This window comes from Anopheles arabiensis, chromosome 3, assembly GCF_016920715.1.
Source record: "Anopheles arabiensis isolate DONGOLA chromosome 3, AaraD3, whole genome shotgun sequence".
NCBI classification, from domain to species: Eukaryota; Metazoa; Arthropoda; class Insecta; order Diptera; family Culicidae; genus Anopheles; species Anopheles arabiensis.
Window position 1 is genome coordinate 49,924,465 of NC_053518.1, and position 16,984 is coordinate 49,941,448.

At 38.3% G+C, this 16,984-nt stretch overlaps 2 long non-coding RNA genes across 2 annotated transcripts; one reads left to right on the forward strand and one right to left on the reverse strand.

The window, feature by feature from the left end:
• Positions 1-8,899: 8,899 nt before the first annotated feature.
• LOC120903447 lies at positions 8,900-9,853 on the reverse strand. Its single transcript, XR_005739605.1, has 4 exons — positions 9,641-9,853; positions 9,461-9,575; positions 9,307-9,376; positions 8,900-9,239 (listed from the first exon to the last, which is right to left on the reverse strand). It is a non-coding gene; the product is annotated as an uncharacterized LOC120903447 (long non-coding RNA).
• Positions 9,854-12,727: 2,874 nt separating this feature from the next.
• Positions 12,728-13,522, forward strand: LOC120903832. The gene is made up of 4 exons (XR_005739662.1): positions 12,728-12,781; positions 12,847-12,961; positions 13,046-13,115; positions 13,183-13,522. It is a non-coding gene; the product is annotated as an uncharacterized LOC120903832 (long non-coding RNA).
• The last annotated feature ends 3,462 nt before the right edge of the window (positions 13,523-16,984 follow it).

The following is a 16,984-nucleotide window of genomic DNA, read 5'->3' on the forward strand; positions in this document are numbered from 1 at the left end:
CGAAAGAACGAGGGTAAAAGCAATACAAAATATTGTTTTCTGGTGGTTTAAACATTCTGACACCAAAGCGGGAAAGACGGACACCTTGTTGTAGGGAAAGATGGACACCAAATTTATTGATTTTTTTACTTCTTATATCAATTGGTGATAAATAGTTTTCTTCAAATACCTTAAATGAGGCTATTCCGGTGCTATAAATCAATCAGTAACTAGAAAAAGTAATAAATAAGCGAGAAATGAAACACCAGTCAAAATAGCAGTCATGCGTTATGCTATTACTCGCTCGACGCTGATGAGGCGCTTCACGAAATCCAATATCTTGTCACGACTTGGACAACTTTAAGCAATAAAAAGATGAGGCATTTATACGACATTGTTCAGGAATAGATGAGAAATTCTATGGGATTACAAACATCAAATGTTGAATTTTGACATAGTGGAAAATGGATTAAACTATTAACAAGTCCCTCAAAAAATACTGAGGTCGTGGTCTTTTCACGGAGTAATTTCCTTAAAGGAAGTTAGACAGTTGTTCTGTAGGTTGGTGCAACGTCAGCTAAAAGTGTGCGATATTTCAATAATGCTTTAGATGCTGCATTCTACGATAGATCAGAAGCGAAGCTTACAATTCCTAAAACCACGGCTGAATGAATCGTTGTTGCAATAGGCCAAGAATTGGTTTATAAACGTACCAGGACATGGAAAGCGATAGAATTTGTTAAAATACTGTAAAACTCTTCACTTTCCAACGTTTTCTACAGGTGTCCATCTTACCCTTCATTGTGTCCATCTTTCCCGTATCAGGTGTCCGTCTTACCCGAACATTTCAAAACCGCACGAAAAATACCATGTTTTTCATTCATGAAAAATACGCAAAATCGATGGAAACTTAAAAGTTTCAACACATTTTCTAATAAAACATGAGTGTAAGATAATATATGCACATTTTCAAGATCGTTGCACTTATATATCCCTAGATTTTTACCATTTCCCTTAACGTGTCCGTCTTTACCTACCTTCCCCTACATTGTAATGTTTTGTATGCTTTCATCGTATGCAATTTTTTGTAAAGCAATGTTAAAAACTGATTTTAAAAAGTACTCGCGCAAAACAAATTCGTGTAGTCTGCTAGCTCACCTTGCACTCCATACCACGTCATAGCCCCAGCGCCCTCGTATTAAACAGATTGTGTGGACAAGCATAGTACCCCATGAACACCGAATATTGAAGCTTGCTAAATACCTGAAATTTGATATTTCTTGTTGAAAAATCGGCAACAGAACTTATAACCCAGATTGGACGCATGTCTTAAAATTACATGCAAAAGCACTGAAAATCTTGCCCAGATTAGGAAATAAAGCGCAATGAATTAAAATGGTTTTAAGTTTTATTGATTCAACATTGGGCTAAAGAGTAGAGAAGGCCCCGGGAATGTTGTACGATAGCCAGGTGAGGGCATTGCGTAGCACATACGCAAACCCCGATATCGTGTATGCGGATTGCATAAGATTTGGCGTATAACGATTGAAATGTAAATTTAAATTTTCGTTGGCGGTTATTTGCTTGAAATGTTTCGATTTTAATTGAAATTTATACTTTGACTACCATTTCTAGTGATTAGGATTATAATAAAAAAAAGAGAACAGCAAAGCCATTTTGCTCCAGTACCTATTATTTTTTCATAATCTCTTTACTTAAACTCTAGTGAAGTTTGACGCTGAGTTACTTTCCTGTGGCTGTAAGATTGCTTTTTGCGTAGGATGTATGCAGTAAGATGACTAAGTTTTAAGTTCTTTGAGCAGAAAGGAAAGATTAATTTTTATTTCGTTACTTTCCGATGCTTCTGGGAAAATTTCAATATATACCGCTATAACAATGTCACGGCAACATTTTCTCGCTCAGAATTGTTCAGCTTAAATAAAAATAAAAATTTAATTTGGTTTTTGGCTATAAGATTAATTCTTTTTAAAAGCGTTCCGTTAATATTCGTGTATCAAATAAGTTATTTTTGAAATAAAGACTTATAGGACTAAACAGACTCACACATCACGCAGTCTTAGTATCACATAGCCCAGGAGTCTCCTAACTTTTCAATTCGCTGGCCGCATTGCTTCGCAAATAACGTTGTTGAGGGCCATTTTGACGTTACTTTTGGTAATGAGAATGTTTATCAACGATGTTACCCTCGCTTTATCTCCCGACAGTATCAGTCTGTTTGCCGACGACGCAAAAATGTTTGCGCCTATTAACAACACAGGTGATTGTACATTCCTGCAAGACTGCATCGAAATTTTCTGTTCGTGGTGCAAGCGTAATGGACTGACTATCTGCATCGAGAAATGCTACTGTGTGTCTTTTAGTCGATGCAGGAGCCCAGTTACTGGTACCTACTTCATAGACGGCACTGCAATTAATCGACAAAATCATGCCAAAGACCTGGGCGTTCTGCTTGACTCTAGTTTGAACTTTAAACAGCATATTGATGACGTTGTAGCTAGAGGAAATCAATTACTTGGCGTGGTTATCCGGATAACTAATGAATTCCGCAACCCCATGTGCATCAAAGCTGTGTACAACTGTATCGTTCGTTCGATTCTGGAATATTCGTGCGTAGTCTGGAGCCCAACTACCGCTTCTTCAATTGCTCGACTTGAGGCGATTCAACGTAAGCTCACGAGATATGCCCTACGCCTACTTCCCTGGCAGGATCGCAATAATCTTTCTCCGTATGCTGCGCGGTGCCGTCTTCTAGGCCTTGAACTTCTTTCGGTCAGAAGACGCAATGCACAGTGCTCTTTCATCGCTGGATTGCTAAATGGCTCTATCGACTCATCGCCTTTGTTGCATCTATGCACCATCCCGAACACTTAGGTCTAGAGAAACTCTGCGGCTCGCTCAACCCCGTTCCAGCGCTGGTCGGTCTGACCCTATGTTCCGCATGTCGGATGTCTTCAATACTGTCTCGGATTGCTTCGACTTCGACATCTCGACTCAGTGCTTCAAGGAACGTCTCCGGCTTTTGCCGTGGCCGCAGTGAATTGTGATGCAAATCTTGTTTTTGCTATGTATTTTTTTTTATTGAACTGTTACATCTTAATTAGGCCATATGGCCCTTTGAAGATTAAATAAATAAATAATAATAATAATAATAATAATGAGAACGTTTAAATCTCGTTTTCATGTGAATATACTTAATGAATATTTAAAAAAAACTGCATTTTCTTTTATAGTACCTTGATTTTTGGCATGGTTTAGCAAAAATTAAAAATTTGATGAAAATTGTGAAATTAATCAGATATTTACATTATCCTTTGCAACATCACCGCGGGCCGCATTATAGGCTCTCGAGGGCCGCATGCGTCCCGCGAGCCGTAGTTTGGAGACCCCTGACATAGCATGATGGTCAGTAAGTATCGCAAGATCCACCGATGTTGCATCAACAGATAAACAAAAGGAAAACCACTGCACTTGTTAGCTCCATGTCTGGTCACAACCCATTATGGTGTCAGGATCAGTTTCAGTTCTGATATATAATTGGAATCAGTTCCAGGGCCACTATGGGTTAGTCAGTTCTAGAAACGATAGAAAAAGCTTCCAGGATAAATATTGGGCCAGGATCATTTCCAGGACCGATATGTATTCAGTGTAAGTTTATGGAATGAGTTCGGGATCAACTAATCGACTTTGGTAGTACGATCGGTATGGGGTTAGTTCCAAAACCGGTACAGGTTTGGTAGCATTTCTAGGACCGGTATGAGACCAAAATCTGTACCGGGACAGGTGTCGGATCTGATAAAATTAAAAAAACTGTTTTAGCGTCATAATCAGCATCAGTAAGTGGGCCTCATGAGTATTTTGTATTTTAGAGGCACATGGGAAATGCGTTGTTTAAAATGTGCACACCCTAATACCTTTTATAATTACTCTATTAATTATATTACGTAGCTCAGTGACTAGTGCAGTTGAAAAAAGAAAATGAATAAAAAACTAATTTATGGTATCCTTATGAAATAGTCAATAAATCGCTGTTATAATTTAAATGATATAACAAAACGAAAATGTTTAACACAAAGGTTTATTCTTCTACATACAGTCATGTTGATATTTCTTATTGTGATCTGTTTTGAATAGTGTTAAATTCTGTATCTCATTCCCTTTGTTACCAGTTTTGATTTGAATTTTCTGTTAATGAAAATGACTGTCAATGTTTCAGTAAATTTTGTTTGTTTATGGAATGTATGTGTCAGCCATGGTTAGTTAAACAAAAATTAAGACTAACATAAAAAACAGACTGGTCTTAAGAAATAGAAACAAAAGGTGATTCGATGTGAAGTATGTGAGTTCAAGGAGGCATGGAAGTCAAAAAGATGGAAGAGCTTATTGAAACGTCGAAGATAGACAAAAACGGATCAAAAGACTCGCCATTCGTTTTAGCACAGCTGCCACATTGTTTAAAATATTAATTCATTCCTAGTTTTTCAATAAAAACATAAAAATCATTTTTGAGCTCCATTGCTAACTGGAGCATGATTTAAATTGAATAAAGCATCGAGTGACCCGGTAAATTGAGCAATTCTTAACCGACGAAAGATCGATGCCTAGCGCTTAGTTTGTGTAGTGCTAGATATTTGATTTAGATTTGAAAACAACATCTCACTTTCGAATGAAAAATCAATGCTCTAAAGTGAGACAAACGAATGTGAGTTTGTTTTTTTAAGCAGTCATGTTATTTTTTTTTTGTAGTCATTTATTTACACTATTACAGTATTTCCTACGGTTTATCGAATCTTCCTCTTCTTCTTTGGAACAACAACCGTTGTCGGCGAAGGCTTGCCTGTACCACTCATAGATTTGGCTTTCTGTGACACATTGATTACCATCACAGGTTACTCAGTCTTATGTTTGGGGACACGGTACATTCAGGGCTTGAACCAATGACGGACATGTTGTTAAGTCGTACGAGTTGACGACTGTATCACCCGACCGGCCCCGGTTTATTTGTTGGTTCCCATAATTTTTTGGGCTCGTCTCACGATTTATTCGTCATATCTTTTATATGTTTGGTTTGTTCCCACAATTTGTTGGTATCGTCCGATTTATTTTTTAAATTATTTGTTTAATTGTTACGGCCCGGCCGATACGGCCTATGTCCGATTAGACATCAATACAATTGAACCATGCAAAGGGTGCAAACGCTCTGGGCGTGTTTGAGCGACACATCCTCCGGACCGTCTTTGGCGGTGTGTTCGAGCATGGAGTGTAGAGGAGAAGGATGAACCACGAGCTTGCTGAGCTGTACGGCGAACCGAGCATCCTGACGGTGGCGAAAGCTGGCAGGATACGATGGCTGGGGCATGTCATGAGGATGCCCTACTCATGCCCCATCAAGAAGGTGTTCGACAGCGATCCCTAGTTCGGCATAAGGCGCAGGGGAGCACAGCGAACTCGATGGCTGGACCAGGTGAAGCGAGATCTGACGGAGATCGGGTGTCTGCATGGATGGGAGGCTGCAGCCAGGGACCGAGCATCCTGGAGAATTGTTGATCCTGGAGAATCATGGTCGCTTCGGGCTGTGCTTTTGTTCCCCGTTTCGATTATTTATCGCGTAGGGAGAGGGGGATGGAAATAATACAATGATTTTGACACATATCTCTCATCATCTTTTGTTTAAAGCAACGGTTTGCATAATGGTCCAAAATTATTTTCTTTTGTAAACTTTTTGCCATCACTTCATTATGGGTTTGCGCAATTTTTAAAATTTTTGAGACTGTCAAAGGATTAAACATATCATTCTTTATCTTCTTCTGTTTGGTGTATTGACCTAAAAGGTAATACTTGCTTAAAAGAGCTTTGGAGATATGTTAAGTATTACGCAGCCGGATACTTTGTCCTTAATAGAGCGCCTACCACAACTATATGAACAGTCGTATTGCGCGATTTGCGGAAAATCCGTAAGAGATAAATAAAAACAATTAATGTATGAGATTTGCTGAATACTATTTCACATATTTGTAGATTTTTTTATTTTTAAAACATTTTTACACGACTTATTACGAAAAAAACAAATGTATGGTCGTACCATAACTATAAAGATACTTCAAAAAACGTGTTTTTTGTGCTAACTAACGCATTTAAAAATCGTTCAAAAATATAAATAACATAAGTGTCGATTATCTGATTCAAACGGAAAAGTATCAAACAAAACCGCGCTACACGAACTGAAACAAAATTGGTATTGCACAAGCTTGTTAGAGACTTCTTTCGTTGACTCGAAACATTGCTACCAAATAGATCTGAAATGGATTTGTTTGCCAAAACAAATTGCAACGCGTAACGCAGGAAGTATCGTACCAATTTAAAATTATTTCTACGTGTGGCATATTGTTTAAATGTGTTTGGCAATGTCATGAAAAGTAGCGCTTGTGGTATGATTCTCCAATCTCTGTGTGTTTTGTTATTCCAAAAAATCCCTTCTGAATGTAATTACATGCAATACGTTTGATTTAAGAATATGTATTTAATAGTTAAACCATAAAACTGAACGATTTCCGTAGCATTAACCTGACGGAAAGCTGTTGGACAAAAACGGTCTCCGTTTGAGTCAGGTAATGCAAATGACCTTCGTTCACTTAGATATATCAAACCAAAGACAAATCGAGTTCTCTAACATGGATCATAATAGAAAATGAGCATTTTTGATACTTTTGAGTCACATAATTAATAATATATAAGCCCTATACTCTCGACAGGTTTAACAGAAAAATATATTTTAACGATTTTAAGAAGTTTTTATTATAATTTTTATCGTAGGTTTTACGAGTTTTATAAGAATAATTATCAAAATTATTTTTCGAACAAATAAAAAAAAATTCTTTACGTGTATTGTACTGAAACAATCAAAATATGTAAACATTTTTTTTTAATATTTTTTAAATGGCCATGAGAACCATCAATCAATTAGTGAAGTATTTAGCGTTCAATCAAATTAGTGAATAACGGTTCTAAACTGATTCGATCAAACAAAAGCAAAACAAAAACCTCAACAGCGATTTTTTGGCAGAATCTAATAATTTCCCTTTGTCACATACATATTTAAGGAATGTAATCCTAGCCCGATATTTTTTCCCCATTTATCTACGATTGGTTAAACGTAGTAATTTCTAACACTCTTTTAATATTTCGCGCTACGTTCGAGGGGCAGCAACAACGACTACACAACAAGGTGTTTGTTGCTCGGGTTACCCCAACTCGAGAACCGAATACGAAATGCTAGGCTGGCTTTTATCGTTGGGCTTCTCAACGGTAGCATTGATTGTCCGGCTTTGCTTTCGTCGATACAGCTATACGTGCCTGCAAGAACCCTCCGCCCTCGGGCGATGCTGGCCATCCCAGAGACAAGGACCGCCTTCGCCTCTCGAGACCCGTTTTTGCGTATATGTCTTGCTCTGAATGCGGCATCTGATGCGTATGAGCCCAGCATGACGATAGCAAATGTGTTGAGTCGCATTAATTTGCTTCGCGCATCTCGCCAGAATCTTTAGCGCCCTTGTTATTGTTGTGTAAAGTGTGTGACTATATATGTTTTATTGTACTCTTATCTATATCGAGTGGGCTTATGAGGTCCGTCGATCATTTTAATAAATAAACAAACAAACAAATATATTTATAAAAACGACGATGGTTGTTTAAAAAAACAAAAGTCCGTTGTTAGTTGGTTATGCTAATCTCGTAACGAAGAAGAGTCAATAAATAAGATTTTTTATGTACAGTTCGACAACAAAAACCATTTTGTTCTTTTTTTACTTACAGTGTATAAAAACTGTAGTGGAAATCATTTTTAATTTTTAAGTAAATTTATAAAAACGACGACATTGCTTTAGCCTGGAAACCATTTCACTTGTATCCCGTTCAATTAAATAGAAACATAAAAAATAGAAACAAATGAAGTAAGAAGGATAAAGGAGAAGCAGATCACAAAATTGCTTCTCTGTGATTGGCTACACTGGACCCCCTCTATCTTGTGATGAGCTTTATAAAATATAGTTTTTTTAAACTTTAAAACCACTAACGCTTGTGCAGCAGCGCGATGGTCATATATACGAAGAAACGATGAACGATGGAAAAGGATCGATGTAACAAAATAAAAAAATATATATAAAAACGATGAGCGCGCTTGACGCAATACTAGCCTGTGCCGTATTACTTGCACAGAAAGAAAATGTGCATCAATCAGCAGGAGGATCCAGCTACTAAAATTATATTTGGGAATGAAGCCATAATCACGGTACGAATAAATGCATTTATGTGATCTTGGAAATGTTATGTTTTATATTTAATTTTTCTTTTGTTATTTACAAAATGTGCAAAGTACGTTGAAAATTACAACGTTATTATTAAAATAAAATACGTCAATTAATGAATAAATACATATATAAATCCATCACTCAATCCAAAACTCGAACTGCCTGAGAGCGAGAGAACAGTACGATGTGTAGTTCGTGTATAATTCGCCAATAAAAAGTAAAACGTTTTATGTTCTATTATTTAATCTGTTTTTTTTTTTACAAAGTTATTATCTATTAAGTTACACATTACATTCAGTTCGGATTGTTGATCTCGTTGTTGTATTGTGGACTCGAATGACCTTCTAATTGTTTTCCTCTAAAGCCGGGATTCCTCTCCTACCTACCGGTACCGAGACGGCGGGCACTCATGCTCGTCAGCCGATGAGAGATTTCTCTCGGAAAGCGCACCAAAGCGGAACAGCGGAATAACGCATCCAACACAACTGTAGCAGGTGGAAATCTTAAGGACGAATTTCGGATTAAAAAAAAAATAAAAATTACCACGCAGTGTCTGCAGACATTTTTTTCAAATCACGTCACGTTCGAACCATCGATCGCACTTTTATTATCTAATAGTAATGTCACGGTCGTGGGGTTGAGGCAGATTCTGTTTCCGAGTTGCGCGATTGGGCGCCCATCGGCGTCAGCAGATTGGTCGGTGGAGGGCGGATCATTCGACGGGCATGGCGTTGGGTGACCGATCGTGTCGTTGACGGTGCCGTGCTGTTAGCTCAACGTGAGCCCCAGATGTTGAACCTTACGCTGTGCTGTAACTGTGCTGATCGTGCAATCGGGCTGTGGGTTCACAGCTTTGTTCTTCGGGCAGCATACCACCGATGATTCGTACGACGCGTGCTGACATTTGTCGCAACAATAGAAATAGGTCGCTGGGGCCTGGTAGAAGAAATAATATGGCACGTTAATGGTTAGAATTACTAATCATGTGCTATGAAGGACTCACCATATTTACGATGTTACGATTCCGATACCGCAGTAGAGGAAGAAAACGATGAGCAGCTTAGATGAAGTATCTGTAAGCAATATAAAAGAAAATGTGTCATATATTGTGACTACAAGAGCAATTGTTTTTCTTATTTTTAGTATTAACCACGTACCGTTTGCCACTCACTCCGCACGCCGCATACATCATATAAAACCGTCCTTGGTGAGAGTGTCGACAGGACATGGTTCTGAGGTGGATTGGTGGTTCGATGTCGCACATAAAAGTTACTGAAAAAAATAGTTACAATAATTAGTTTGTTACAAAATGGAACGTAAGTATTATTGTAACCTACCTTTGTTTTGCTGCAAGCAAAACTATAAATGTATCCGTTGATCGACAGCAAAACGGTGATCTGAAACGACAAACAAAAAACACAACACCCCCGCCCCAGTTGGTATACAATTGTTGCACATTTTGTGCAACAGTTGTAATCCAGCCAGCACCACGTGGAGGTTGGGGTCGGAGTTCTGAAAATGTGTGAGCATGATTATTTTAATCGTGCTTAAAACACTTTTCAGCATTTGCTAGCCACCTTGAATGATAAAATGTGATTAAAATAGTCGTAAAAAAATAAATGGATCTTGGTCCCTATGCTGGTCCTAAGCTGGGCCTACTCAGCTTTTAAGGCGAGCAGAATGCTTTCAAAAACATTCGTACTACACCGTTTGAACTCGTACTCTCTGATGTACGAGATCAACGTCTTCTTGTTTGTTCCCTTGCTCCTCCTCAAAAATGGCTTAATTTTACCCCATAAATTTTCTATAGTCTGTGTATGAATTTCCTATCTTCTGGATTTAAAAAGCTAACTGAATGATTTACCTTTTTATGCACGTATCCATAATCCTCGAGAGTGTCGTATGCTCTCCAACAATCGGTCATGATTGTGGTGCCCCAATCAACACTCTCGAGGATTAGGTCGTGCAAATTTTCCCTAGTTCTCCTACCGACTATCTCTAAGAAAATTTCCTTATTTTCCCTACAAATACCCCCTACCAACCATAGCTCCCCAGTCCTTGGCAATCGGCCTCGGTTGTACTTACGTTTTACGATGAGGGACTCGTCGATCTCCACCGTTAGTCCTGGGCCTCCTATCAGCCGCCTATTCTCCTCAACATACGCACTACATTTTTCCCTAAGCAGCTTAAACCATTCGTTAACCGTTTTGCGGCTAACACCTGACTCGGCCCTAGTACGCTTCACGTGCGAGTTTTGCGACCACTCGAAGGTAATGCGGAGAAGTTGTGCAAGCGACAATCTCGAGTTTTGGAACACACTACCCTTTCGGATAGAGCATTCCGAACCTTCACAATTGTCGTTTGCACAAATCCATTTGTACGCATTTCTTCTTTGCGTACCTCGCAAAACCATCGAGTGGTGGCACTTCTCACATTCCTGTTCTGTCCTTAACAATCCTGCATCCTGCATCAGTCGCACTACCTGTTGCCTATCCTGCGTTAAAACCGCTAACTGCCCTATCGACTTAACCTGGCTAAGCTCGCTCATTTCTTTGTCTAAATTTCTTTGCTCTTCACTTTTATAAAATCAAATTTTTGATAACTGCTGAATAAATCACCGCTATGATTTTCAAATTTCCTAAACAATAAAAAAAATCGCACAAAACACCAAAAACACAGTTTAACACCAATCCAAAAACCACCTTTGCTCGCGATGCTTTGGCTGTGATTTATTGGTGAAGCACAACCGATTGTTTACATTGTGGTTTAACGGTTTAGCTGTCAAAACATGCAAATGACCCTATTGCCCCAACTTTAACCCCCGGGTAATTAACTGATAAATTAACTGATAAACTGATAAAATTACGATCGTAATTTTATTTTATACGGTAATTTGAATAGAACATATTTTTTCCAATGCATTTAAATTTTAAACGTGGAACTTTAACTTTAACGCAAATAATAAATTATTTGTTCGTGTGGGTGGTATGTGCTTTATCAGTTAATTACCCGGGGGTTAAAGTTGGGGCAATAGGGTCATTTGCATGTTTTGACAGCTAAACCGTTAAACCACAATGTAAACAATCGGTTGTGCTTCACCAATAAATCACAGCCAAAGCATCGCGAGCAAAGGTGGTTTTTGGATTGGTGTTAAACTGTGTTTTTGGTGTTTTGTGCGATTTTTTATTGTTTAGGAAATTTGAAAATCATAGCGGTGATTTATTCAGCAGTTATCAAAAATTTGATTTTATAAAAGTGAAGAGCAAAGAAATTTAGACAAAGAAATGAGCGAGCTTAGCCAGGTTAAGTCGATAGGGCAGTTAGCGGTTTTAACGCAGGATAGGCAACAGGTAGTGCGACTGATGCAGGATGCAGGATTGTTAAGGACAGAACAGGAATGTGAGAAGTGCCACCACTCGATGGTTTTGCGAGGTACGCAAAGAAGAAATGCGTACAAATGGATTTGTGCAAACGACAATTGTGAAGGTTCGGAATGCTCTATCCGAAAGGGTAGTGTGTTCCAAAACTCGAGATTGTCGCTTGCACAACTTCTCCGCATTACCTTCGAGTGGTCGCAAACTCGCACGTGAAGCGTACTAGGCCGAGTCAGGTGTTAGCCGCAAAACGGTTAACGAATGGTTTAAGCTGCTTAGGAAAAATGTAGTGCGTATGTTGAGGAGAATAGGCGGCTGATAGGAGGCCCAGGACTAACGGTGGAGATCGACGAGTCCCTCATCGTAAAACGTAAGTACAACCGAGGCCGATTGCCAAGGACTGGGGAGCTATGGTTGGTAGGGGTATTTGTAGGAAAATAAGGAAATTTTCTTAGAGATAGTCGGTAGGAGAACTAGGAAAATTTACGACCTAATCCTCGAGAGTGTTGATTGGGGCACCACAATCATGACCGATTGTTGGAGAGCATACGACACTCTCGAGGATTATGGATACGTGCATAAAAAGGTAAATCATTCAGTTAGCTTTTAAATCCAGAAGATAGGAAATTCATACACAGACTATAGAAAATTTATGGGGTAAAATTAAGCCATTTTTGAGGAGCAAGGGAACAAATAAGAAGACGTTGATCTCGTACATCAGAGAGTACGAGTTCAAACGGTGTAGTACGAATGTTTTTGAAAGCATTCTGCTCGCCTTAAAGCTGAGTAGGCCCAGCTTAGGACCAGCATAGGACCAAGATCCATTTATTTTTTACGACTATTTTAATCACATTTTATCATTCAAGGTGGTTAGCAAATGCTGAAAAGTGTTTTAAGCACGATTAAAATAATCATGCTCACACATTTTCAGAACTCCGACCCCAACCTCCACGTGGTGTTGGTTGGATTACAACTGTTGCACAAAATGTGCAACAATTGTATACCAACTGGGGCGGGGTGTTGTGTTTTTGTTTGTCGTTTCAGATCACCGTTTTGCTGTCGATCAACGGATACATTTATAGTTTTGCTTGCAGCAAAACAAAGGTAGGTTACAATAATACTTACGTTCCATTTTGTAACAAACTAATTATTGTAACTATTTTTTTCAGTAACTTTTATGTGCGACATCGAACCACCAATCCACCTCAGAACCATGTCCTGTCGACACTCTCACCAAGGACGGTTTTATATGATGTATGCGGCGTGCGGAGTGAGTGGCAAACGGTACGTGGTTAATACTAAAAATAAGAAAAACAATTGCTCTTGTAGTCACAATATATGACACATTTTCTTTTATATTGCTTACAGATACTTCATCTAAGCTGCTCATCGTTTTCTTCCTCTACTGCGGTATCGGAATCGTAACATCGTAAATATGGTGAGTCCTTCATAGCACATGATTAGTAATTCTAACCATTAACGTGCCATATTATTTCTTCTACCAGGCCCCAGCGACCTATTTCTATTGTTGCGACAAATGTCAGCACGCGTCGTACGAATCATCGGTGGTATGCTGCCCGAAGAACAAAGCTGTGAACCCACAGCCCGATTGCACGATCAGCACAGTTACAGCACAGCGTAAGGTTCAACATCTGGGGCTCACGTTGAGCTAACAGCACGGCACCGTCAACGACACGATCGGTCACCCAACGCCATGCCCGTCGAATGATCCGCCCTCCACCGACCAATCTGCTGACGCCGATGGGCGCCCAATCGCGCAACTCGGAAACAGAATCTGCCTCAACCCCACGACCGTGACATTACTATTAGATAATAAAAGTGCGATCGATGGTTCGAACGTGACGTGATTTGAAAAAAATGTCTGCAGACACTGCGTGGTAATTTTTTTTTTTTTTAATCCGAAATTCGTCCTTAAGATTTCCACCTGCTACAGTTGTGTTGGATGCGTTATTCCGCTGTTCCGCTTTGGTGCGCTTTCCGAGAGAGAAATCTCATCGGCTGACGAGCATGAGTGCCCGCCGTCTCGGTACCGGTAGGTAGGAGAGGAATCCCGGCTTTAGAGGAAAACAATTAGAAGGTCATTCGAGTCCACAATACAACAACGAGATCAACAATCCGAACTGAATGTAATGTGTAACTTAATAGATAATAACTTTGTAAAAAAAAAAACAGATTAAATAATAGAACATAAAACGTTTTACTTTTTATTGGCGAATTATACACGAACTACACATCGTACTGTTCTCTCGCTCTCAGGCAGTTCGAGTTTTGGATTGAGTGATGGATTTATATATGTATTTATTCATTAATTGACGTATTTTATTTTAATAATAACGTTGTAATTTTCAACGTACTTTGCACATTTTGTAAATAACAAAAGAAAAATTAAATATAAAACATAACATTTCCAAGATCACATAAATGCATTTATTCGTACCGTGATTATGGCTTCATTCCCAAATATAATTTTAGTAGCTGGATCCTCCTGCTGATTGATGCACATTTTCTTTCTGTGCAAGTAATACGGCACAGGCTAGTATTGCGTCAAGCGCGCTCATCGTTTTTATATATATTTTTTTATTTTGTTACATCGATCCTTTTCCATCGTTCATCGTTTCTTCGTATATATGACCATCGCGCTGCTGCACAAGCGTTAGTGGTTTTAAAGTTTAAAAAACTATATTTTATAAAGCTCATCACAAGATAGAGGGGGTCCAGTGTAGCCAATCACAGAGAAGCAATTTTGTGATCTGCTTCTCCTTTATCCTTCTTACTTCATTTGTTTCTATTTTTATGTTTCTATTTAATTGAACGGGATACAAGTGAAATGGTTTCCAGGCTAAAGCAATGTCGTCGTTTTTATAAATTTACTTAAAAATTAAAAATGATTTCCACTACAGTTTTTATACACTGTAAGTAAAAAAGAACAAAATGGTTTTTTGTTGTCGAACTGTACATAAAAAATCTTATTTATTGACTCTTCTTCGTTACGAGATTAGCATAACCAACTAACAACGGACTTTTGTTTTTTTTAAACAACCATCGTCGTTTTTTATAAATATATTTGTTTGTTTGTTTATTTATTAAAATGATCGACGGACCTCATAAGCCCACTCGATATAGATAAGAGTACAATAAAACATATATAGTCACACACTTTACACAACAATAACAAGGGCGCTAAAGATTCTGGCGAGATGCGCGAAGCAAATTAATGCGACTCAACACATTTGCTATCGTCATGCTGGGCTCATACGCATCAGATGCCGCATTCAGAGCAAGACATATACGCAAAACGGGTCTCGAGAGGCGAAGGCGGTCCTTGTCTCTGGATGGCCAGCATCGCCCGAGGGCGGAGGGTTCTTGCAGGCACGTATAGCTGTATCGACGAAAGCAAAGCCGGACAATCAATGCTACCGTTGAGAAGCCCAACGATAAAAGCCAGCCTAGCATTTCGTATTCGGTTCTCGAGTTGGGGTAACCCGAGCAACAAACACCTTGTTGTGTAGTCGTTGTTGCTGCCCCTCGAACGTAGCGCGAAATATTAAAAGAGTGTTAGAAATTACTACGTTTAACCAATCGTAGATAAATGGGGAAAAAATATCGGGCTAGGATTACATTCCTTAAATATGTATGTGACAAAGGGAAATTATTAGATTCTGCCAAAAAATCGCTGTTGAGGTTTTTGTTTTGCTTTTGTTTGATCGAATCAGTTTAGAACCGTTATTCACTAATTTGATTGAACGCTAAATACTTCACTAATTGATTGATGGTTCTCATGGCCATTTAAAAAATATTAAAAAAAAATGTTTACATATTTTGATTGTTTCAGTACAATACACGTAAAGAATTTTTTTTTTATTTGTTCGAAAAATAATTTTGATAATTATTCTTATAAAACTCGTAAAACCTACGTTAAAAAATTATAATAAAAACTTCTTAAAATCGTTAAAATATATTTTTCTGTTAAACCTGTCGAGAGTATAGGGCTTATATATTATTAATTATGTGACTCAAAAGTATCAAAAATGCTCATTTTCTATTATGATCCATGTTAGAGAACTCGATTTGTCTTTGGTTTGATATATCTAAGTGAACGAAGGTCATTTGCATTACCTGACTCAAACGGAGACCGTTTTTGTCCAACAGCTTTCCGTCAGGTTAATGCTACGGAAATCGTTCAGTTTTATGGTTTAACTATTAAATACATATTCTTAAATCAAACGTATTGCATGTAATTACATTCAGAAGGGATTTTTTGGAATAACAAAACACACAGAGATTGGAGAATCATACCACAAGCGCTACTTTTCATGACATTGCCAAACACATTTAAACAATATGCCACACGTAGAAATAATTTTAAATTGGTACGATACTTCCTGCGTTACGCGTTGCAATTTGTTTTGGCAAACAAATCCATTTCAGATCTATTTGGTAGCAATGTTTCGAGTCAACGAAAGAAGTCTCTAACAAGCTTGTGCAATACCAATTTTGTTTCAGTTCGTGTAGCGCGGTTTTGTTTGATACTTTTCCGTTTGAATCAGATAATCGACACTTATGTTATTTATATTTTTGAACGATTTTTAAATGCGTTAGTTAGCACAAAAACACGTTTTTGAAGTATCTTTATAGTTATGGTACGACCATACATTTGTTTTTTCGTAATAAGTCGTGTAAAAATGTTTTAAAAATAAAAAATCTACAAATATGTGAAATAGTATTCAGCAAATCTCATACATTAATTGTTTTTATTTATCTCTTACGGATTTTCCGCAAATCGCGCAATACGACTGTTCATATAGTTGTGGTAGGCGCTCTATTAAGGACAAAGTATCCGGCTGCGTAATACTTAACATATCTCCAAAGCTCTTTTAAGCAAGTATTACCTTTTAGGTCAATACACCAAACAGAAGAAGATAAAGAATGATATGTTTAATCCTTTGACAGTCTCAAAAATTTTAAAAATTGCGCAAACCCATAATGAAGTGATGGCAAAAAGTTTACAAAAGAAAATAATTTTGGACCATTATGCAAACCGTTGCTTTAAACAAAAGATGATGAGAGATATGTGTCAAAATCATTGTATTATTTCCATCCCCCTCTCCCTACGCGATAAATAATCGAAACGGGGAACAAAAGCACAGCCCGAAGCGACCATGATTCTCCAGGATCAACAATTCTCCAGGATGCTCGGTCCCTGGCTGCAGCCTCCCATCCATGCAGACACCCGATCTCCGTCAGATCTCGCTTCACCTGGTCCAGCCATCGAGTTCGCTGTGCTCC